The sequence below is a fragment of the Dama dama genome, chromosome X, assembly GCF_033118175.1.
Source record: "Dama dama isolate Ldn47 chromosome X, ASM3311817v1, whole genome shotgun sequence".
NCBI lineage: Eukaryota > Metazoa > Chordata > Mammalia > Artiodactyla > Cervidae > Dama > Dama dama.
In genome coordinates this window covers 153,765,201-153,788,536 of record NC_083714.1, presented here as the reverse complement: position 1 = coordinate 153,788,536, position 23,336 = coordinate 153,765,201, and positions in this window count along the sequence as shown.

The following is a 23,336-nucleotide window of genomic DNA, read 5'->3' as shown; positions in this document are numbered from 1 at the left end:
CCCCGTTTTCTGGTCTCCAGTCGGAAACCCTTGTCTTCAGGCTGTGAGAATGCATTGAATTCATTTGCCCTTGCTCCACACGGAGCTGTCTCGTTTCAAGTTTAGGACTCAGGGTCACCTCACTAGGAGTACTACCCAGGCATGCGTTTGAACTGGGTGATTGGGATGGGGCAGAGAAATGCTTGTTTCAGTTTGTGCTGGGGGATCCCATGCAGGAAATGCCCAGCTGAAGCTGATTAATATTCCCAGCAAGGGGTGGACCTTGCCCAGAGCTGTGTGAGCCTTGTGTGTAAATGTCTTCGCAACACGTGCCCTCACAAATCCCTTTTCTCATCTTGTTATCCTGCTTGAAGCTCCCTTGAAGCTTACCTCACAGGCAAAACCATGGTGGAATTCATTTCCATGAGTAGCTGCCACAAGCTTCCAGCTTCTTGGATGAAACACTGTGTCATCCTGTCCTGTGCATCTAGTTCCCACGGTCTCTCACTGAGCTGGTTGGCTGTGGAAGAAAGGGGAATGGATTGCGTGCTCCACCTCAGTCCTCATTTTTCCCATTGACTCGTAGGGTCAACCAGCCTGAGGTGAACCCCTGGGGACAGTTTGTTGCCTTAGTGTGTCTCCCTGGGTTTCCCGTGAAGTGTTCACATCCATTTGTTGCTTACTCACCCAGAGTCCATCACACTGCTGAACATTTTAAGAGGTAGATAAAACACGCCATAAACAAACCCAAAAGATGACTCTGACAATTTTCAGAAGAAAGATGTTAAAACCTGAAAGAAAAATGAGCAATAGGCTCGAGCCAACACTTTATAAGAATCCTGTATCACTGGCCTTTAAATTTATGAAAACATGTTTAAAGACATGAGCAGCCAATTCACAAGAAGAGTATTGAATTAGCCCCGAACAACGTTAAGAACACATTAAATCTCACGAAGGGAAGAAAAATCATACTAAAATTCCCTTGAGAACTGAAACTCAGGCAGAAGTGGCATAGATTTTAGAAATTGCAGACAGAGACATTAAGATACTTGGAATAACTGTGTTTTTTGTGTTCTCAAAGTAAGGAGAGACATGGAAATCCTAAAATAGACCCCATTTGATCTTACAGATATGAAAAACATAGTGTCAGATGAAGCCCATTTTAAGGCTTTCCTAGTGGCTCAGACAGTAAAAAAAATAAAAAATAAAAAACCACCTACAACATGGGAGACGGGATTCAATCCTGGGTTGAGAAGATCCCCTGGAGGGGGGAATGGCAGCCTGCTCCAGTATGCCTGCCTGAAGAATCCCCATGGACAGAGGAGCCTGGCGGGCTACATTCCATGGGGTCAAAAAGAGTTGGACCCGGCTGAACATCGAAATACAGCACAGCACAGCACATTGGATGTTTGTGAAAGAAAGGCAGGTAGGGAGAAAAGAGGCAGAAAGGGAAACAAGGGAAATGAAAGGAAGGAAAGAAAAGCCTCTGTTGCTGGTGAGACTAGAGCAACCAGAGATGTCCTTCAGAAGGACGGCACAACATATGTCCATCTGAGCACTCTCAGACGGTTTGAAACAACCATCTCCAACTTTGGTCCCACTCCTTCAACCAAACTCATGTGCAGGGTTTACCACTAACAGGCTAATAGTCATCATGGTTTCTCCTCATTCAAATCCTTATTCACCCAGAAGTGAAAAAGACACGTGTGCCCCAATGTTCATCACAGCACAGTTTACAATACCCAGGGCATGGAAGCAACCTAGATGTCCACCAGCAGGCAAATGGGTAAGAAAGCTGTGGTACATAGATACAATGAAATATTGCTCAGCCATTAAAAAGAACACATGTGAATCCATTCTCATGAGGTGGATGAAACTGGAGCCTATTTTACAGAGCGAAGTAAGTCAGTAAGAAAAACACCAAACACTGTATAAGGCATATATATTGAATTTAGGAAGATGGAGATGATAACCCTATATGGGAGACAGCAAAAGAGACACAGACTTCCAGAACAGTCCTTTGGACTCTGCGGGAGATGGCGAGGGTGGAATGAACTGAAAGAAAGCATTGAAACATGTATACTATCATATGTGAAAGGGATAGCCAGTCCATGTTCGATGCATAAGATAGGGTGCTCAGGGCTGGTACACTTGGCTGACCCAGAGGGATCAAATGAGGAGGGAGGTGGAAGGGGGGATCAGGATGGGGAACACATGTATTTCCATGGCTGATTCATGTCAATGTATGGGAAATACAGCACAATATTGTAATGTAATTACACACCAATTAAAATAAATAAAATAAAATAAAATACATTCCTTTGCCACAAAGGGCCTAAGCAGTATTGGCGTTTTTACATCCAAAACGCCATTCTTTACTTCTTTCTTCCCTCCTTCCTCCCCCCGCATTCTTTCCATTTCTTTCTCTTTATACAGCTGTTAAATCTTGCTTTCCATTTATAGTTATGACAAAGTGTTGCCTCTATTCCCCATGTTGTACATTGCATACCTGAGCTCATCTTCCACTTAACTAACACTGCGTGCCCCCCACTCCCCCACCTCTGTATTGCCCCTCGGTCTTCCCCTCCACGCTGATAACCAGTAGATGCATCTCTATATCTGTGCACCTCCATTTTTATCATATTCTCTAATTTGCGGTATGTCTACATTCTATAAGTGATATCATAGAGTATTTGTGTATCTCTGTCCGAGTTATTTTTCTCAATATTCTACCTTTGATATTGCTGCAAATGTCAATATTTCATTCTTTTGATGGGCAACTCCTCTGTATGTCTTTTACCAAATGGCAGTGACCCCCCACACAGAACATAGCTTCCCAGCTAAGTGTCCATCTCTGCCCTCACACAGAGAAAGACCAAGTCCTCTTCTTCTTCTCCCATGGGAAGTGTGTCTTTGAAGCTCAGTCTGGAACCAGTTCTGCCCAAGACTTTCTGGCAACCTGGACCTTCTGATCCCATCTCCAACTCCACAGAAGCCATCTCCCTCCCTCCTCACACACTTATCCCCTCCCTGCCCCCTCTGCCGCCCCACTATCAGGTAACTCAGAGACAAATATAATATCATATCAGGTTGACTGTATTTTATTTTCATTATTAATGTATGCAGTTGCTATAATGTCCAGCATCTGTACTGTTAGCCAGTATGCATTGGCGATACCCATGGGCATTTCTGAAGTTTCTAGCCATACCCCGAAGTCACTGGCTGTCCACTGGTCCAGCTGGAATGGCAGGGGTCTCCATTGTCTCTGGGACCTCCTCTGGTTCGTTCTGATTAGCTGTAATGGCAGGGGTCTCCATGGTCTATTGAACCTGCTCTAGTTCATTCTGATTACCTGGAATGGCAGGGGTTTCCATGATCTCTGGGACCTCCTCTGGTTCGATCTGATTAGCTGGAATGGACGGGGTCTCCATGGTCTATTGAACCTGCTCTAGTTCATTCTGATTACCTGGAATGGCAGGGGTTTCAATGGTCTCTGAACCTCCTCTGATTCATTCTGATTAGCTGGAATGGTGGGGATCTCTGTGGTCTCTGTCACCTCCACTGATTCATTCTGATTAGCGGGAATGGCAGGGGTCTGCATTGTCTCTGGGACCTCTTCTGGTTCCTTCTAATTCAGGTGTTTATTCACCTTGGAACTCTGGCTACAGAGCGTTGAGCATCTGATTTTCTGAAGCTTTTTTTTTTTTTTGCAGGGAGTTTTCAGAGAAGTTTTCTTGGGCAGCTTTGCCGGAATTGGATTATTCACCCTCACGGTTATCATGGCTACCTGGAGAAATCAAGACAGGGAGCCAGAATGGCACTAGTTTAGGGAACAGTGGAGACTAAAGTGAAGACAGGTGGAAACGATGGTTTCAGAAGGGGTGTGGGCAGAGAAGGGTTATGTGCCAGGCAAGGACAGGGGAGGGGATCTTTTGGGGTGGAGTCGATGGGCAAGAGTATTTTGGTTAGGTACACTTCACCTTGACATTTTTTCTGGACCTCACTTGATAAGAGGTCTTCATTGTTCCTCGGGAATAGGAGGTGGGTGTTCCATAAGTACTCTGGAGCCTTCTGGCTTCCTACACACCTCAGCCGTTTGGGGCACTCACAGTGGTATGCTCAGAGCCCCTGAGCACCCCTATATATACCCGTCCCCATGGAGCCTCACCCTCATGCTTTATGTGGTCAGCAAGTCTCTTCCCCAGCCAAAGGAGTCCCTGGGTGAGCTTTGACATCACAAAGGCCCATCCTGACATATCTAGCGGAGGATGGGGAGCAAGTCAGATGATTTGCTGGAAGAAATGAGGCACTGTAATGCCTTAAAGAGGCCTCCAAACTCACCTGCCACCCTCACCTGTATGTCAACTCTGATGGGTCACACAGCAGACAGAGTGTATCTCCTCCAAACCTTGCCCCACAGCCACACTCCTCGGGCATTCATTCTGTTCTCTCTCAGCTTTCACCATTATTCAGCTTTTCATATCTTGCCTAAACTTCCTCCATGACAACTAGGTCATGTTTAAGTGTCTGAGAAAGCAAGAATCTTTGCTCGTTCGTCCTGCAATGTGGTCTTAATGCAGCTTGAAGCCCATTGAATTCTGGCCAACTGACAGAAATCTTTCCATCCTGCCTACTTGTCTCTGTGTTTCCAGAGCTTGCCTCCATTTTCTCGTCTCCAGTCGGAAACCCTTGTCTTCAGGCTGTGAGAATGCACTGAATACACTTGCCGTTGCTCCACACGGAGCTGTCTCGTTTCAAGTCTTGGACTCAGGGTCACCTTACTAGGAGTACTACCCAGGCTTGGCTTTGAACAGGGTGATAGGCAAGGGGCAGAGAAATGCATGTTTCAGGTTGTGCTGGGGGATCCCATGCAGGAAATGTCCACCTGCGAACGATTAGTATTCCCAGCAAGGGGTGGAGCTTGCCCAGAACTGTGTGAGCCTTGAGTGCAAAGATCTTCTCAACACGTGCCCACACAAATCTCTTTTCTCATCTGGTTTTCCTGCTGGAAGCTCCCTTGGAACTTACCTCACAGCCAAAACCAAGGTGGAATTTATTTCCATGAGCAGATGACACAAGCTTCCAGCTTCTTGGATGAAACACTGTGTCATCCTGAGCTGTGCATCTAGTTTCCACGGTCTCTCATTGAGCTGGTTGGCTCGGGAGGAAAGGGCAATGGATTGTGTACTCCACCTCAGTCCTCATTTTTCCAAATGAATCCTAGGGGCACCCAGTCTGAAGTGCACACCTGGGAAAGTTTGTTGGATTAGTGGGTCTTCCTGGGTTTCCTGTGAAGTGTTCACATCATGTTGTCCATTTGTTGCTTACTCACCCAGGGTCTATTACACTGCTAAACATTTTAAGCGGTAGATAAAGCATCGCGTAAACAAACCCAAAAGATGACTCTTACAATTTTTAGAAGATTTTAAAACCTAATAAAAAATGGGCAAGAGGCACGAGAAAACACTTTATAAGAAAGATGTATCACAGGCCTTTAAATTTATGAAGACGTGTTTAAAGACATGAGCAGCCAATTCACAAGAAGCGTATGGAACTAGCCCCGAACCACGTTAAGAACATATTAAATCTCATGAAGGTAAGAAAAACCATACTAAAATTCCCTTGAGAACTGAAACTCAGGCAGAAGTGGCATAGATTTTAGAAATTGCAGACAGAGACATTAAGATACTTGGAATAACTGTGTTTTGTGTGTTCTCAAAGTAAGGAGAGACATGGAAATCCTAAAATAGACCCCATTTGATCTTACAGATATGGAAAACACAGTGTCAGATGAAACCCATTTTAAGGGTTTCCTGGTGGCTCTGACAGTAAAAAAAAAAAAAAAAAAAAAAAAACCCACCTGCAACATGGGAAACCGGGATTCAATCCCTGGGTTGGGAAGATGCCCTGGAGGGGGGAATGGCAGCCTGCTCCAGTATGCTTTCATGGAGAATCCCCATGGACAGAGGAACCTGGCGGGTCCCTGGGATCACAAAGAGTTGGACACTGCAGAGCAACGAAATACAGCACAGCAGAGCACATTGAATGTTTGTGAAAGAAAGGCAGGTAGGGAAAAGAGAGGGAGAAACGGAAACAAGGGAAATGAAAGGAAGGAAAGAAAATCCTCTCTTGCTGGTGAGAACAGAGCAACCAGAGATGTCCCCCAGCAGGACAGCACCCCACATGTTCATCTGAGCACTCTCAGACGGTTTGAAACAACCATCACCAACTTTGGTCCCAGTCCTTCAACCAAACTCATGTGCAGGGTTTCCCACTAACAGGCTAATAGTCATCATGGTTTCTCCTCATTCAAATCGTGATTCACCGAGAAGTGAAAAAGACACGTGTGCCCCAATATTCACCACAGCACTGTTTACAATACCCAGGGCATGGAAGCAACCTAGATGTCCCTCAGCAGACAAATGGGAAAGAAAGCTGTGGTACATAGACACAATGGAATATTTCTCAGCCATTAAAAAGAACACATTTGAATCCATTCTAATGAGGTAGATGAAACTGGAGCCTCATATACAGTGAAGTAAGTCAGAAAGAAAAACACCAATAGACTTTACTAAGGCATATATATGGAATTTAGAAAGATGGTAATGTTAACACTATATGGGAGACAGCAAAAGAGACACAGATTTACAGAACAGCATTTTGGAGTCTGTGGGAGACTGTGAGGGTGGGATGATCTGAGAGAATAGCATTGAAACATGTATATTATCATATGTGAAAGAGATAGCCAGTCCATGATCGATGCATAACACAGGGTGCTCCAGGCTGGTGCGCTGGTATGACCCCAAGGGATGGAATGGGAAGGGAGGTGGGAGGGGGTATCAGGATGGGGAACACATGTACACTCATGGCTGATTCATGTTAATGTATGGCAAAAACCACCACAATATTGTAAAGTAATTACCCACCAATTAAAATAAATAAAATGAAATAAAATACATTCCTTTCCTAAAAAGGGCCAAATCAGTATTGCCTTTTGGACCAACAAAAACGCCATTCTTTTCCTTCCTTTCTCCCCTCCTTCCTCCACCCACTTTCTTTCCTTTTCTTTCTTCTTATACAACTGTTAAAGCTTGCTTTCCATTTATAGTTATGACAAAGTCCTGGCTCTATTCCCCATGCTGTACAATGCATCCCTGAGCTCATCTTCCACCTAACACTGCGTGCCTCCCACTCCCCCACCTCTGTATTGTCCCTCCCTCTTCCCCTCCCTGCTAGTAACCAGTAGATGCTTATTTATATCAGCATGCCTTCATTTTTATCATATTCTCTGATTTGCGGTATGTTTAGATTCTATAAGTGATATCATACAGTATTTGTCTATCTCTGTGAGTTATTTTACTCAATATTCTACCTTTGATATTGCTGCAAATGCCAATATTCCATTCTTTTGATGGGGCAGCTCCTTTGTATGCCTTTTTAGCAAATGGCATGGCCCCCCCCACACACACACACACACGACACAGCTCCCCAGCTAAGTATCCATCTCTGCATTCACACAGAGAAAAACCAAGTCCTCTTCTCTTCTCCCATGGGAAGTGTGTCTTTCAACCTCTGTCTGGAACCAGTTCTTCCCCCTACTTTCTGGCAATCTGGGCCTTCTGATACCGTCTCCAACTCCACAGAAGCCATCTCCCTCCCTCCTCACACACTTATCACTTCCCTGCCCTCTCTGCCCCCCACTATCAGAGAACTCAGAGACAAACATAATTTCACATCAGGTTGATTTTATTTTCGTTATTAATGTATACTGTTGCTATAATATTCAGCATCTGTACTGTTGGCCAGTACTCAGTGGTGAGACCCCCGAGCATTTCTGAAGTCTCTAGCCATGCCTCGAAGTCGCTGGCTGTCCACTCGTCCAGCTGGAATGGCAGGGGTCTCCATGGCATTTGGGACCTCTTCTGGTTCCTTCTGATTAACTGGAATGGAAGGGGTCTCTGTGGTCTCTGGCACCTCCTCTGGTTCCTTCTGATTCAGCTCTTCATTTGCCTTGGAAATTTGGCTACAGAGCTTTGAGCATTGATTTTCTTAAGCTTTTTGGTGGTGGGAGTTTTCTGAGTTTTCTTAGGCAGCATTGCCGGAATGGGATTATTCACCCTCACGGTTACTCTGGCCACCTAGAGAAAACAAGAGGGGGAGCAAAGAATGGCACTGGTTTAGAGAAGAGTGTGAAGACAGTTGGGAACGATGGCCTTAGGAGAAGGGGTGTGGGCAGAGAAGGGTTATGTGCCAGGCAAGGACCAGGGAGGGGATCTTTTGGGGTGGGTTCAATGGGCAAGAGTGTGTGGCTGGGTTCAGCTCACCTAGACATTTTTTCTGGACCTCAGTTGATAGGAGGTCTTCATCTTCTCCTGGAAAACTGGAGGGGTGTGTTCCATAACTACTCTGGAGCCTTGTGGCTTCCTAGTCACCTCAGTCATTTGGAGGACTCGCAGTGGTATGCTCAGAGCCCCTGAGCACCGCTATATATATCTGTCGCCATGGAGCCTCACCCTCATGCTTTATGAGGTCAGCAAGTCTCTTCCCCAGCCAATGGTAGCCCTGGGTGATCTTTGACATCACAAAGCCCCACCCTGACACGTCTAGCGCGGAATGGGGAGCAAGTCAGATGATTTGCTGGGAGAAATGAGGCATTTGTAATGCCCTAAAGAGGCCTCCAAACTCACCTGCCACCCTCAACTCTAAATCAACTCTGATGGGTCACACGGCAGGCAGAGTGCATCTCCTCCAAACCTTGCCCCACAGCCATACTCCTCGGGCATTCATTCTGTTCTCTCTCAGCTTTCACCATTATCTAGCTTTTCATATCTTGCCAAAACTCCCTCCATGACAACTAGGTTGTGTTTAAGTGTCTGTGGAAGCGAGAATCAGTCCATGTTCGTCCTGCAATGTGGTCTTAATGCACCTCGAAGACCACTTAATTCTGGGCCAGCTGACAGAATCCTTTCCCATCCCGCCTCCTTTTCTCCGAGATCCAGGAGCTCTCCTCTGTTTTCTAGTCTCCAGTCGGAAACCCTTGTCTTCAGGCTGTGAGAACACAGTGAATACACTTGACCTTGTTCCACATGGAGCTTTCTTGACTAAACCCACTTTGTCATGATGTCTAACTTTTTGAATATGTCGTTGGTTTCTGTTTGCTAGAATTTGATGAACATTTTTCACATATGTTCATCAGTGATATTGGCCTGTAGTTTGTTTGTTTGTTTGTTTTTTTTTTTTTTTTTTTGGCCGTATCTTTGGCTGGTTTTTGGGATTAGGGTGAAGGGGGCCTCATAAATTGATAATAGGTGTTTACCTTGTGCAGTATTTTGGAAGAGGATGAGTAGGATAGGTGTTAGCTCTTAATTGTTTGGTCTATTCACCTGTGAAGCCAACAGGTCCTTGGCTTTTGTTTGTTCAAAGATTTTTCATTGCAGTTTCAATTTCCATGCTTTTGATTAGTCTAGTAAGATTTTCCATTTCTTCCTGGCTCAGTTTTGGAAGGTTATACTTTTCTAAGAATTCGTCCATTTCTTTGAAGTTTTCCATTTTATTTTCATATAGCTGCTGATAGTAGTCTCTTGTGATCCTTTGTATTTCTGAGTGGTCTGTTGCATGCACTGCAGCAGCATTCACAGCGACCAAGAGATGAAGGGAAAGAGAATTGTTGGGTGCAGATGAAAAGAGAAAGAAATGTGACAGAGATACACAATGAAATATGATGCCAAAATTATGAAATTGGAAAAAATTCCATTTTCAGAGATACGCAAATATCTAGAGTTAATCACAGTAAGTAAAGAAGGGCAGATTATAGAGATATCATATCATATACCTTCGAGAGGGGATTAAAAAGAAAACATTGATGGCGATGAGTGAAAAAAAAAAAAAAAAGTGAAATGGACTTGCATTCCTGTTAAGAAAATTACGGTTAGCAAAGGGTGTTGGTGGGTGAGAGCCGGAAAGGTGAAGGCTGGAATAAATTTATTCCCACAAATACCTATGCAATTCATAATCCACATGGACTTCTTGTATCAAGAGAAATGTGCTCAACAGATTCTAAAAAGAGCTGTGACAGTAACCACAGCTGAACACCTCCAGGTATCTGTGGAACGGAAGGAGAAACTGGTTCCCTCCAACAACTACAACGGTGTAATTTGTCCTAAATGAGAAATAAAAGTTTCACTTAAAGAAAATACTTCAAAGGCTAAAGAGACAAAAGCTTTTGGTGACTTCCAGGGTCTCCTTTCCCTCTCATTTACAACCAGCCCTGGGAGAACCTCAGAGGGGGCTGTTACCATAGCAACAAGAGGAGGGACTGAAGAAATGCTGCCGCCTTGTGGACATTTTCTATAACAGCAACTTTAGAATGCTGATGGACACAGTGTTCACAACGGTGCTGAGCTCTAACCCATACCTACTCTTTACTAATTGCCCGGGCTCACATAGGAGAAAAAATAAACACAGGGGAAGCTAACACGTAGAGGATATGTACGGGTAAACACAATTTCATGCCTCATTCAAAAAGCTGAAGACAATGTGCATATAGGATGAAATCTAACAGCTACGAACATCTAAGCTGTTGAGGATATGATCACCTCTGCCTCAGCACGAAAAAAAGCCACTGTCTAAAGCTGTACATGGAATCAGTGGTAGAATAGCATTAGTGCAGTGGACACTTTAGGTTACTGGTGGGGTGAACCTGATAAGAGGCATTATGAGCATGATTAGAAAAGTGCACTCCCAGGAAAGACATATAAATAAATAAACCAAGAGGCAGACACAGTATGATAAACCAGGGCCTCTCCTGGAGTAGTTCAGAAATGAACAGATTTCAAACACCACACACCCCAAACCAGGTCCCATGGAAACCATTCAAAATATCAAAGAAATGAAAGTTAAGATAGCATACCTGGACAGAGGAATGTATAAGGAAATTGATACAGGTCTAGAATGAATTTGGAATCAAAGATTGAAATCTGAAAGTAGGACAACTTCAGAGATAGATAAACCCAGAGATCATCCCACTGAGTGAAGGAGTTTCGATTCAGGAAACATCAGGTGATGCAACAGAGAGGTGGGATACAAAAATCCACTGCAGTGAGCACCCACACAAAGGTGACATGGACATCCAACCTGGCAAGAAACCTATGGGTGGACCCTGGTGGATGGAAGGGAAATATCTGTAGTTTGGCATTAATTTCTTCCCACAGATACATATAAAATACAGAATCCATGTAAACCTGTTGCAGCAAGAGTGGTAGTCGAAACACCTTCTAATAATATGTAGGTGAAAACAAGCACAGCTGAATACATAGAGAAGTCTCAGTGTCACGGAACAATAATCTGTACAAGTCAAACCAGCTCCCCTTGTCTTCAACTTAAAGAGAATAGGAAGATTTACTTCAAAAATCCAAGAGTGAGGAGACACCGGGTTTTGTGGCATCCTCTGGCTCGTTCTACTCTACTGTACAACCGGGCCTGACAAAAACTCTCAGATGGGGCAGGCCATCCCAAAAGAGGAGGGAATCATAAAGCCTTGCAGCATACAGGGTTTTCTCTGTAATGGCAGCCTTCAAACTATCGGTGATGGATATATGATATACTCAAGGCTGCTAGACTCAACATGAGACCTACCCTTGACCATGTCAGGGGTGATTCATCCAAAAAAGAAAAAAAGTGAAAAAGGAAATCCAGAACACTCTCAGGAAGAAAACATCAACAGTTAATACAGCTCAAAGTCCTTAAAAATATAAAGAAACACAGATTTTGAAAAACACGACTAAGTCGACCATCCACTGCAGCAACATTAACAACATCCTATACATGAAAGTCAAGAAACTGATCCTGTCACGATTGAAAACAGTAAGCAGTTCTTTTTAAATTAATTTTTATTTTCTTATTGATGGATAGTTGCTTTACAGAATTTTGTTGTTTTCTGTCCAACCTCAACATGAATCAGCCATATGTATACATATGTCCCCTCCTTTTAGAACCTCCTGCCCATCTCCCTCCCCAGTATGCAGCTTTTGAAACAAACTAAAAATAGAGTTAGCATATGATCCAGCAATCCCACTACTGGGCATATATCCAGTAAAGATGTAAACTTCCATCAGAAACGAGACACGCACAGCAGTGCTTATAGTAGTACCAAGTACAGTAGCAAAGAAATGGAAACAACTTTAAATGCCCATACATAGGTGAATGGATAAAGAAAGATATTTTATACATACAATGGAATATTAACCATAAGAAAGAATGAAACAATGCTCTTTTGTCAACATGGATGCACCTAGAGATGATCATACAAAGTGAGTCAAACAGAGAAAGATAAGAGGAGCTTAGGTGGGTTCAGCTCACCTTTTGGACTTCAGTTGAGAGGAGGTCTTCATCTTTTCCCCCTGGGTATATGGAGATTGCTGTTACGTAACTACTCTAAGCCTTGTGGCTTTCCAGAGACCTTAGTCATTCTGAAGGCTGCCAGTAGTCTGCCCCAGAGTCCCTGAGCACCCTTACATATACCCATCTCCAGGGGGCCACACCGTTACAGTTTATGAGATCAGCAAGTCTCTTCCCCAGCCAATGGTGGCCCCGGGTGAGCCTTGACATCACAAAGACCCATCCTGACGTGTCTAGTGGAGGATGGGGAGCAACTCAGATGATTTTGTGGGAGAAATGAGGCATTTGTAATTCCCCTAAAGAGGCCTGCAAACTCACCTGCCACCCTCATCTCTCCACGTCAACTCATGGGTCACACGGCAGACAGAGTGCATCTCCTACAAACCTTCCCCACAGCCACACTCCTCGGGCATTCATTCTGTTCTCTCTCACGTTTCACCTTTATCTAGTTTTGAATATCTTGCCTGAAATCCCTCCACGACAACTAGGCTGTGTTTAAGAGTCTGTGGATGGGAGCATCATTCCATGTTCCCTCTACAGTGTTGTCTTAATGCACCGTGAAGCCCATTGAATTCTGGGCTAGCCAAGAGAAACCTTTCCATCCCACCTCCTTTTCTCAGTGTTCCCAGAACTCGCCTCCGTTTTCTGGTCTCCAGTCAGAAACCCTTGTCTTCAGGCTTTGAGAATGCATTGAATACACTTGCCCTTGCAAGGAGCTGTCTCATTTCAAGTTTAGGACTCAGGGTCACCTCACTAGGAGTAATACCCAGGCTTGCGTTTGAACAGGGTGATGGGGATGGGGCAGAGAAATGCTTGTTTCAGGTTGTGCTGGGGGATCCCATGCAGGAAATGACCACCTGCGGCTCATTTGTATTCCCAGGAAGGGGTGGAGCTTGCCCAGAGCTGTGTGAGCCTTGTATGCAAGGGTCTTCTCAACACGTGCCCTCACAAATCTCTTTTCTCATCTTGTTTTCCTGCTGGAAGCTCCCTTGGAGCTTGCCTCACAGCCAAATCCACGGTGGAATTCGTTTCCATGAGCAGCTGCCTCAAACTTCCAGCTTCTTGGATAAAACACTGAGTCATCCTGTCCTGTGCATCTAGTTCCCACGGTCTCTCTTTGAGCTGGTTGCCTGTGGAGGAAAGGGGAATGGATTGTGTGCTCCACCTCAGTCCTCGTTTTTCCAATTGACTTGGATGGTCAACCAGCCTGAGGTGCATACCTGTGGACAGTTTGTTGGCTTAGAGGGTCTCCCTGCATTTCCTGTGCAGTGTTCACATCCATTTATTGCTTACTCACCCATGGTCCATCACACTGCTGAACATTTTAAGAGGAAGAAAAAAAAAAAGCCATAAACTACCCAAAAGATGACTCTTACAATTTTGCGAAGAAAGATCTTAAAACCTGAAAGAAAAATGAGCAAGGGGCCATTTTTATAAGAAAGATGTATCACAGGCCTTTAAATTTATAAAGACATGTTTAAAGACATGAGCAGCCAATTCACAAGAAGAGTATGGAACTAGCCCGGAACCACATTAAGAACATATTAAATCTCACAAAGGGAAGAAAAATCATACTAAAATTCCCTTGAGAACTGAAACTCAGGCAGAGGTAGAATAGATTTTAGAAATTGCAGACAGAGACATTAAGATACTTGGAATCACTGTGTTTTGTGTGTTCTCAAAGTAAGGAGAGACATGGAAATCCTAAAATAGACCCCATTTGATCTTACAGATATGAAACACATAGTGTCAGATGAAGCCCATTTTAAGGGTTTCCTGGTGGCTCAGACAGTAAAAAAAAAAAAAAAAAAAAAAAAAGAAATAAAAAACCACCTGCAACATGGGAGATCGGGATTCAATCCCTGGGTTGGGAAGATACCCTGGAGGAGGGAATGGCAGCCTGCTCCAGTATGCCTGCCTGGGTAATCCCCATGGACGAAGGAGCCTGGCGGGCTACATTCCATGGGGTCAAAAAGAGTTGGACCCAGCCGAGCAACGAAATGCAGCACAGCACAGCAGATTGGATGTTTGTGAACGAAAGGCAGGTAGGGTGGAAAGAGGGAGAAAGGGAAACAAGGGAAATGAAAGGAAGGAAAGAAAATCCTCTCTTGCTGGTGAGAACAGAGCAACCAGAGATGACCTCCAGCAGGACAGCACCCCACATGTCCATCTGAGCACTCTCAGAAGGTTTGAAACAACCATCACCAACTTTGGTCCCAGTCCTTCAACCAAACTCATGTGCAGGATTTCCCACTAACAGGCTAATAGTCATCATGGTTTCTCCTCATTCAAATTCTGATTCACCCAGAAGTGAAAGAGACACGTGTGCCCCAATGTTCACCACAGCACTGTTTACAATAGCCAGGGCATGGAAGCAACCTAGATATCCCTGACCAGACAAATGGGAAAGAAAGCTGTGGTACATAGACACAAGGGAATATTGTTCAGCCATTAAAAAGAATACATTTGAATCCATTCTAATGAGGTAGATGAAACTGGAGCCTATTATACGGAGTGAAGTAAGTCAGAAAGAAAAACACCAATATACCTTACTAAGGCATATATATGGAATTTAGAAAGGTGGTAATTCTAACCCTATATGGGAGACAGCAAAAGAGACACAGATTTACAGAACAGCCTTTTGGAGTCTGTGGGAGACGGTGAGGGTGGGATGATCTGAGAGAATAGCATTGAAACATGTATATTATCATATGTGAAAGAGAAGGCCAGTACATGTTCGAGGCATAAGACAGGGTGCTCAGGGCTGGTGCACTGGGATGACCCAGAGGGATGGGATGGGGAGGGAGCTGGGAGGGGGGATCAGGATGGAGAACCCATGTACACTCATGGCTGATTCATGTTAATGTATGGCAAAAACCACCACAATATTGTAAAGTAATTACCCACCAATTAAAATAAATAAAATAAAATAACATATATTCGTTTTCTAAAAACGGCCTAATCAGTATTGGCGTTTGGACCTCCAAAAACGCCATTCTTTTCCTTCCTTTCTTCCCTCCTTCCTCCCCCCACTTTCTTTCCTTTTCTTTCTTCTTATACAACTGTTAAAGCTTGCTTTCCATTTATAGTTATGACAAAGTCCTGGCTCTATTCCCCATGTTGTACAATGCATCATTGAGCTCATCTTCCACCTAACTAACACTGCGTGCCTCCCACTCCCCCACCTCTGTATTGCCCCTCCCTCTTCCCCTCCCCGCTGGTAACCAGTCGATGCTTCTCTATATCTGTGCGTCTCCATTTTTATCACATTCTCTACTTTGCGGTATGTTTAGATTCTATAAGTGATATCACACAGTATTTGTCTATCTCTGTGAGTTCATTTACTCAATATTCTACCTTCCATGTTGCTTCAAATGCCAATATTCCATTTTTTTGATCGGGCAGCTCCTTTTTATGCCTTTTTAGCAAATGGCACGCCCCCCCCCCGCCACACACAAGACACAGCTCCCCAGCTAAGTATCCATCTCTGCACTCACACAGAGAAACACCAATTCCTCTTCTCTTCTCCCATGGGAAGTGTGTCTTTGAAGCTCAGTCTGGAACCAGTTCTTCCCCCTACATTATGGCAAACTGGGCCTTCTGATCCCATCTCCAACTCCACAGAAACCATCTCCCTCCCTTCTCACACACTTATCCCTTCCCTGCTCTCTCTGCCCCACACTATCAGAGAACTCAGAGACAAACATAATTTCACATCAGGTTGATTTTATTTTCGTCATCAATGTATGCAGTTGCTATAATATTCAGCATCTGTACTGTTGGCCAGTACTCAGCAGCGAGACCCGTGAACATTTCTGAAGTCTCTAGCCATGCCCCGAAGTCGCAGGCTGTCCACTGGTCCAGCTGGAATGGCAGGGGTCTCCATGGCCTCGGGGACCTCCTCTGGTTCGTTCTGATTAGCTGGAATGGCAGGGGTCACTGTGGTCTGGGACCTCATCTGGTTCACTTTGATTAACTGGAATGGCAGGGGTCTCTGTGGTCTCCGGGACCTCCTCTGGTTCCTTCTGATTCAGCTCTTCATTTGCCTTGGAACTCTGGCTACAGAGCTTTGAGCATCTGATTTTCTTAAGCTTTTTGGTGGTGGGAGTTTTCTGAGTTTTCTTAGGCAGCATTGCCGGAATGGGATTATTCACCCTCACGGTTACCCTGGCCACCTAGAGAAAACAAGAGGGGGAGCAAAGAATGGCACTGGTCTACATAAGATTGTGATGACAGGTGGGAACGATGGCTTCAGGAGAAGGGGTGTGGGCACAGAAGGGTTATGTGCCAGGCAAGGACAGGGGAGGGGGTCTTTTAGGGTGGGGCCAATGGGCAAGAGAGTTTGGCTGGGTTCAGCTCACCTAGACATTTTTTCTGGTCCTCAGTTGGTAGGAGGTGTTCATCTTCTCCTGGGTGACACGGGTGCATGTTCCATAACTACTCTGGAGCCTTGTGGCTTCCTAGTCACCTCAGTCATTTGGAGGACTCGCAGTAGTCCGTTCAGAGCCCCTGAGCACCCTTATATATACCAGTCCCCATGGAGCCACACCCTCATGCTTTATGAGGTCAGCAAGTCTCTTCCCCAGCCAATAGTGGCCCTGGGTGAGCTTTGACATCACAAAGCCCCATCCTGACATGTTTAGCAGAGGATGGGGAGCAAGTCAGATGATTTGCTGGGAGAAATGAGGGCCACCAAACTCACCTGCCACACTCACCTCTATGTCAAATCTGAGGGGTCACACAGCAGGCAGAGTGCACTCCTCCAATCCTTGCCCCACAGCCAAACTCCTCGGGCATTCATTCTGTCTTGTCTCAGCTTTCACCATTATCTAGCTTTTCATATCTTACGTAAACTCCCTCCATGACAACTAGGTTGTGTTTAAGTGTCTGTGGAAGCGAGAATCAGTCCACGTTCCTCCTGCAATATGATCTTAATGCACCTCGAAGACCACTTAATTCTGGGCCAGCCGACAGAATCCTTTCCCATGCCGCCTCCTTTTCTCCGCGTTCCAGGAGCTGTCCTCTGTTTTCTGCTCTGCACTCGGAAACCCTTTTCTTCAGGCTGTGAGAACACAGTGAATACACGTGACCTTGTTCCACATGGAGCATTCTTGAATAAACCCACTTGGTCATGATGTCTAACTTTTTGAATATGTCATTGGATTCTGTTTGCTACAGTTTGTTGAACATTTTTCACACATGTTCATCAGTGATATTGGCCTGTAGTTTTCTTTTTTGGCTGCATCTTTGGCTGGTTTTGGGATTAGGGTGAAGGGGGCCTAATAAATTGATTTTGGGTGTTTACCTTGTGCAGCACTTTGGAAGAGTTTGAGTAGGATAGGTGTTAGCTCTTAATTGTTTGGTGGATTCACCTGTGAAGCCAACTGGTCCTTGGCTTTTGTCTGTTCAAAGATTTTTCATTGCAGTTTCAATTTGCATCCTTTTGATTGGTCTAGTAAGATTTTCTATTTCTTCCTGGCTCAGTTTTGGAAGGTTATAATTTTCTAAGAATTCGTCCATTTCTTCCAAGTTTTCCATTTTATTTTCATATAGCTGCTGATAGTAGTCTCTTGTGATCCTTTGTATTTCTGTGTTGTCTGTTGCATGCACTGCAGCAGCATTCACAAAGACCAAGAGATGAAGGGAAAGAGAATTGTTGGGTGCAGATGAAAAGAGAAAGAAATGTGACAGAGATACACAATGAAATATGATGCCAAAATTATGAAATTGGAAAAAAATTCCATTTTCAGACATACGCAAACATCAAGAGTTAATCACAGTAAGTAAAGAAGGGCAGATTAAAGAGATATCATATCATATACCTTCGAGAAAGGATTAAAAAGGAAACATTGATGGCGATGAGAGAAAGAAAAAAAAAAAAAAAACAGGGAAATGGACTAGCATTCCTGGTAAGTAAATTACGGTTAGCAAAGTGTGTTGGTGGGTGAGAGCCTGAAAGGTGAAGGCAGGAATAAATTTATCCCCACAAATGCATATATAATTCATAATCCACATGGACTTCTTGTATCAAGAGAGCACCCCTATATATACACATCCCAATGGAGCCTCACCCTCATGCTCTATGAGGTCAGCAAATCTCTTCCCCAGCCAATGGTGGCCCTGGGTGAGCTTTGACATCACAAAGCCCCATCCTGTCATGTTTAGCGGAGGATGGGGAGCAAGTCAGATGATTTGCTGGGAGAAATGAGGGCCTCCAAACTCACCTGCCACACTCACCTCTATGTCAACTCTGATGGGTCACACAGCAGGCAGAGTGCACTCCTCCAATCCTTGCCCCACAGCCACACTCCTCGGGAATTCATTCTGTCCTCTCTCAGCTTTCACCATTATCTAGCTTTTCATATCTTACCTAAACTCCCTCCATGACAACTAGGTTGTGTTTAAGTGTCTGTGGAAGCGAGAATCAGTCCACGTTCTTCCTGCAATATGGTCTTAATGCACCTCCAAGACCACTTAATTCTGGGCCAGCCGACAGAATCCTTTCCCTTCCCGCCTCCTTTTCTCCGCCTACCAGGAGCTCTCCTCATTTTTCTGATATCCAGTCGGAAACCTTGTCTTCAGGCTGTGAGAATGCATTGAATACACTTGCCCTTGCAAGGAGCTGTCTCATTTCAAGTTTAGAACCTAGGGTCACCTCACTAGGAGTACCACCCAGGCTTGCGTTTGCGCTGGGTGATGGGGATGGGGCAGAGAAATGCTTGTTTCAGGTTGTGCTGGTGGATCCCATGCAGGAAATGCCCAACTGCAGCTGATTAGTATTCGCAGCAAGGGGTGGAGCTTGCCCAGAGCTGTGTGAGCCTTGTGTGCAAAGGTCTTCTCAACACGTGCCCTCACAATTCTCTTGGCTCATTTTGTTTTCCTGCTGGAAGCTCCCTTGAAGCTTACCTCACAGCCAAAACCATGGTGGAATTCATTTCCATGAGCAGCTGCCACAAGCTTCCAGCTTCTTGGACGAAACACTGAGTCATCCTGTCCTGTGCATCTAGTTCCTACAGTCTCTCATTGAGCTGGTTGGCTGTGGAAGAAAGGGTAATGAATAGTGTGACCACCTCAGTCCTCGTTTTTCCAATTGACTCGGAGGGTCAACCAGCCTGAGGTGCAGCCCTGGGGACAGTTTGTTGGCTTAGGGGTCTCCCTGGGTTTCCTGTGAAGTGTTCACATCCATTTGTTGCTTACTCACCCAGAGTCCATCACACTGCTGAATATTTTAAGAGGGTGAAAAAACACGCCAAAAAGAAACCCAAAAGATGACTCTTACAATTTTGAGAAGAAGGATCTTAAAACCTGAAAGAAAAATGGACAAGAGCACGAGCCAACACTTTATAAGAAAGATGTATCACTGGCCTTTAAACTTATGAAGACATGTTTAAAGACATGAGCAGCCAATTCACAAAAAGAGTATGGAATTAGCCCCGAACATATTAAATCTCACGATTTAATATTAAATCGTTAAGAACATATTAAATCTCACAAAGTGAAGAAAAATCATACTAAAATTCCCTTGAGAACTGAAACTCAGGCAGAAGTGGCATCGATTTTAGAAATTGAAGACAGAGACATTAAGATACTTGGAATAACTGTGTTTTGTTTGTTCTCAAAGTAAGGAGAGACATGGAAATCCTAAAATAGACCCCATTTGATCTTACAGATACGAAAAACATAGTGTCAAATAAAGCTCATTTTAAGAGTTTCCTGGTGGTTCAGACAGTAAAAAAAAAAAAAAAAAAAATCCACCTGCAACATGGGAGACCGCGATTCAATCCCTGAGTTGGGGAGATCCCATGGAGGGAGGAATGGCAGCCTGCTCCAGTGTGCATGCCTGGAGAATCCCCATGGATAGAGGAGCCTGACAGGCTACAGTCCATGGGGTCAAAAAGAGTTGGACCCTGCTGAGCAATGAAATACAGCACAGCACAGCACATTGGATGTTTGTGAAAGAGAGGCAGTTAGGGAGGAAAGAGGGAGAAAGGGAAACAAGGGAAATGAAAGGAAGGAAAGAAAATCCTCTGTTGCTGGTGAGACTAGAGCTACCAGAGATGTCCCCCAGCAGGACAGCACGCCACATGTTCATCTGAGCACTCTCAGGTGGTTTGAAACAACCATCACCAACTTTGGTTCCAGTCCTTCAACCAAACTCATGTGCAGGGTTTCCCACTAACAGGCTAATAGTCATCATGGTTTCTCCTCATTCAAATTCTGATTCATCAAGTAGTGAAAAAGAAACGTGTGCCCCAATGTTCACCACAGCACTGTTTACAATAGCCAGGGCAAGGAAGCAACCTAGATGTCCCTCAGCAGACAAATGGGAAAGAAAGCTATGGTACATAGACACAATGGAATATTGTTCAGCCATTAAAAAAACACATTTGAATCCATTCTAATGAGGTAGATGAAACTGGAGCCTATTATACGGAGTGAAGTAAGTCAGAAAGAAAAACACCAATACACATTACTAAGGCATATATATGGAATTTAGAAAGATGGTAATGCTAACCCTATAAGGAAGATAGCAAAAGAGACACAGATTTACAGAACAGGCTTTGGAGTCTGTGGGAGACGGTGAGGGTGGGATGATCTGAGAGAATAGCATTGAAACATGTATATTATCATATGTGAAAGAGATAGCCAGTCCATGTTCGAGGCAACAGACAGGGTGCTCAGAGCTGGTGCACTGGGATGACCCAGAGGGATGGGATGGGGAGGGAGGTGGGAGGGGGTATCAGGATGGGGAACACATGTACACTCATGGCTGATTCATGTTAATGTATGGCAAAAACCACCAAAATATTGTAAAGTAATTACCTACCAATTAAAATAAATAAAATAAAATAAAATACATTCCTTTGCTAAAAGCGGCCTAATCAGTATTGGCTTTTGGACCTCCAAACATGCCATTCTTTTCCTTTCTTTCTTCCCTCCTACCTCCCCCCACTTTCTTTTTTTTTTTTTTTTTTTTAATTTTTTTTTATTATTATTATTATTTTTTTTTCCAGTGGGTTTTGTCATACATTGATATGAATCAGCCATGGATTTACATGTATTCCCAATCCCGATCCCCCCTCCCACCTCCCTCTCCACCCGATTCCTCTGGGTCTTCCCAGTGCACCAGGCCGGAGCACTTGTCTCGTGCATCCCTCCTGGGCTGGTGATCTGTTTCACCATAGATAGTATACATGCTGTTCTTTTGAAATATCCCACCCTCACATTCCCCCACAAAGTTCAAAAGTCTGTTCTGTATTTCTGTGTCTCTTTTTCTGTTCTGCATATAGGGTTATCGTTATCACCTTTCTAAATTCCATATACATGTGTCAGTATGCTGTAATGTTCTTTATCTTTCTGGCTTACTTCACTCTGTATAATGGGCTCCAGCTTCATCCATCTCATTAGGACTGGTTCAAATGAATTCTTTTTAATGGCTGAGTAATATTCCATGGTGTATATGTACCACAGCTTCCTTATCCATTCATCTGCTGATGGGCATCTAGGTTGCTTCCATGTCCTGGCTATTATAAACAGTGCTGCGATGAACATTGGGGTGCACGTGTCTCTTTCAGATCTGGTTTCCTCAGTGTGTATGCCCAGAAGTGGGATTGCTGGGTCATATGGCAGTTCTAATTCCAGTTTTTTAAGGAATCTCCACACTGTTTTCCATAGCGGCTGTACTAGTTTGCATTCCCACCAACAGTGTAAGAGGGTTCCCTTTTCTCCACACACTCTCCAGCATTTATTTTTTGAAAAATTAAACAAAATTGACAAACCATTAGCAAGACTCATTAAGAAACAAAGAGAGAAAAACCAAATTAACAAAATTAGAAATGAAAATGGAGAGATCACAACAGACAACACTGAAATACAAAGGATCATAAGAGACTACTACCAGCAGCTCTATGCCAATAAAATGGACAACTTGGATGAAATGGACAAATTCTTAGAAAAGTATAACTTTCCAAAACTGAACCAGGAAGAAATAGAAGATCTTAACAGACCCATCACAAGCAAGGAAATCGAAACTGTCATCAAAAATCTTCCAGCAAACAAAAGCCCAGGACCAGATGGCTTCACAGCTGAATTCTACCAAAAATTTAGAGAAGAGCTAACACCTATCTTACTCAAACTCTTCCAGAAAATTGCAGAAGAAGGTAAGCTTCCAAACTCATTCTATGGGGCCACCATCACCCTAATTCCAAAACCAGACAAAGATGCCACAAAAAAAGAAAACTACAGGCCAATATCACTGATGAACATAGATGCAAAAATCCTTAACAAAATTCTAGCAAACAGAATCCAACAACATATTAAAAAAATCATACACCATGACCAAGTGGGCTTTATCCCAGGAATGCAAGGATTCTTTAATATCCGCAAATCAATCAATGTAATACACCACATTAACAAATTGAAAGATAAAAACCATATGATTATCTCAATAGATGCAGAGAAAGCCTTTGACAAAATTCAACACTCATTTATGATTAAAACTCTCCAAAAAGCAGGAATAGAAGGAACATACCTCAACATAATAAAAGCTATATATGACAAACCCACAGCAAGCATCACCCTCAATGGTGAAAAATTGAAGGCATTTCCCCTGAAATCAGGAACAAGACAAGGGTGCCCACTCTCACCACTACTATTCAACATAGTGTTGGAAGTGCTGGCCACAGCAATCAGAGCAGAAAAAGAAGTAAAAGGAATCCAGATAGGAAAAGAAGAAGTAAAACTCTCACTGTTTGCAGATGACATGATCCTCTACATAGAAAACCCTAAAGATTCTACCAGAAAATTACTAGAGCTAATCAATGAATATAGTAAAGTTGCAGGATATAAAATTAACACACAGAAATCCCTTGCATTCCTATATACTAACAATGAAAAAACAGACAGAGAAATTAAGGAAACAATACCATTCACCATTGCAACAAAAAGAATAAAATACTTAG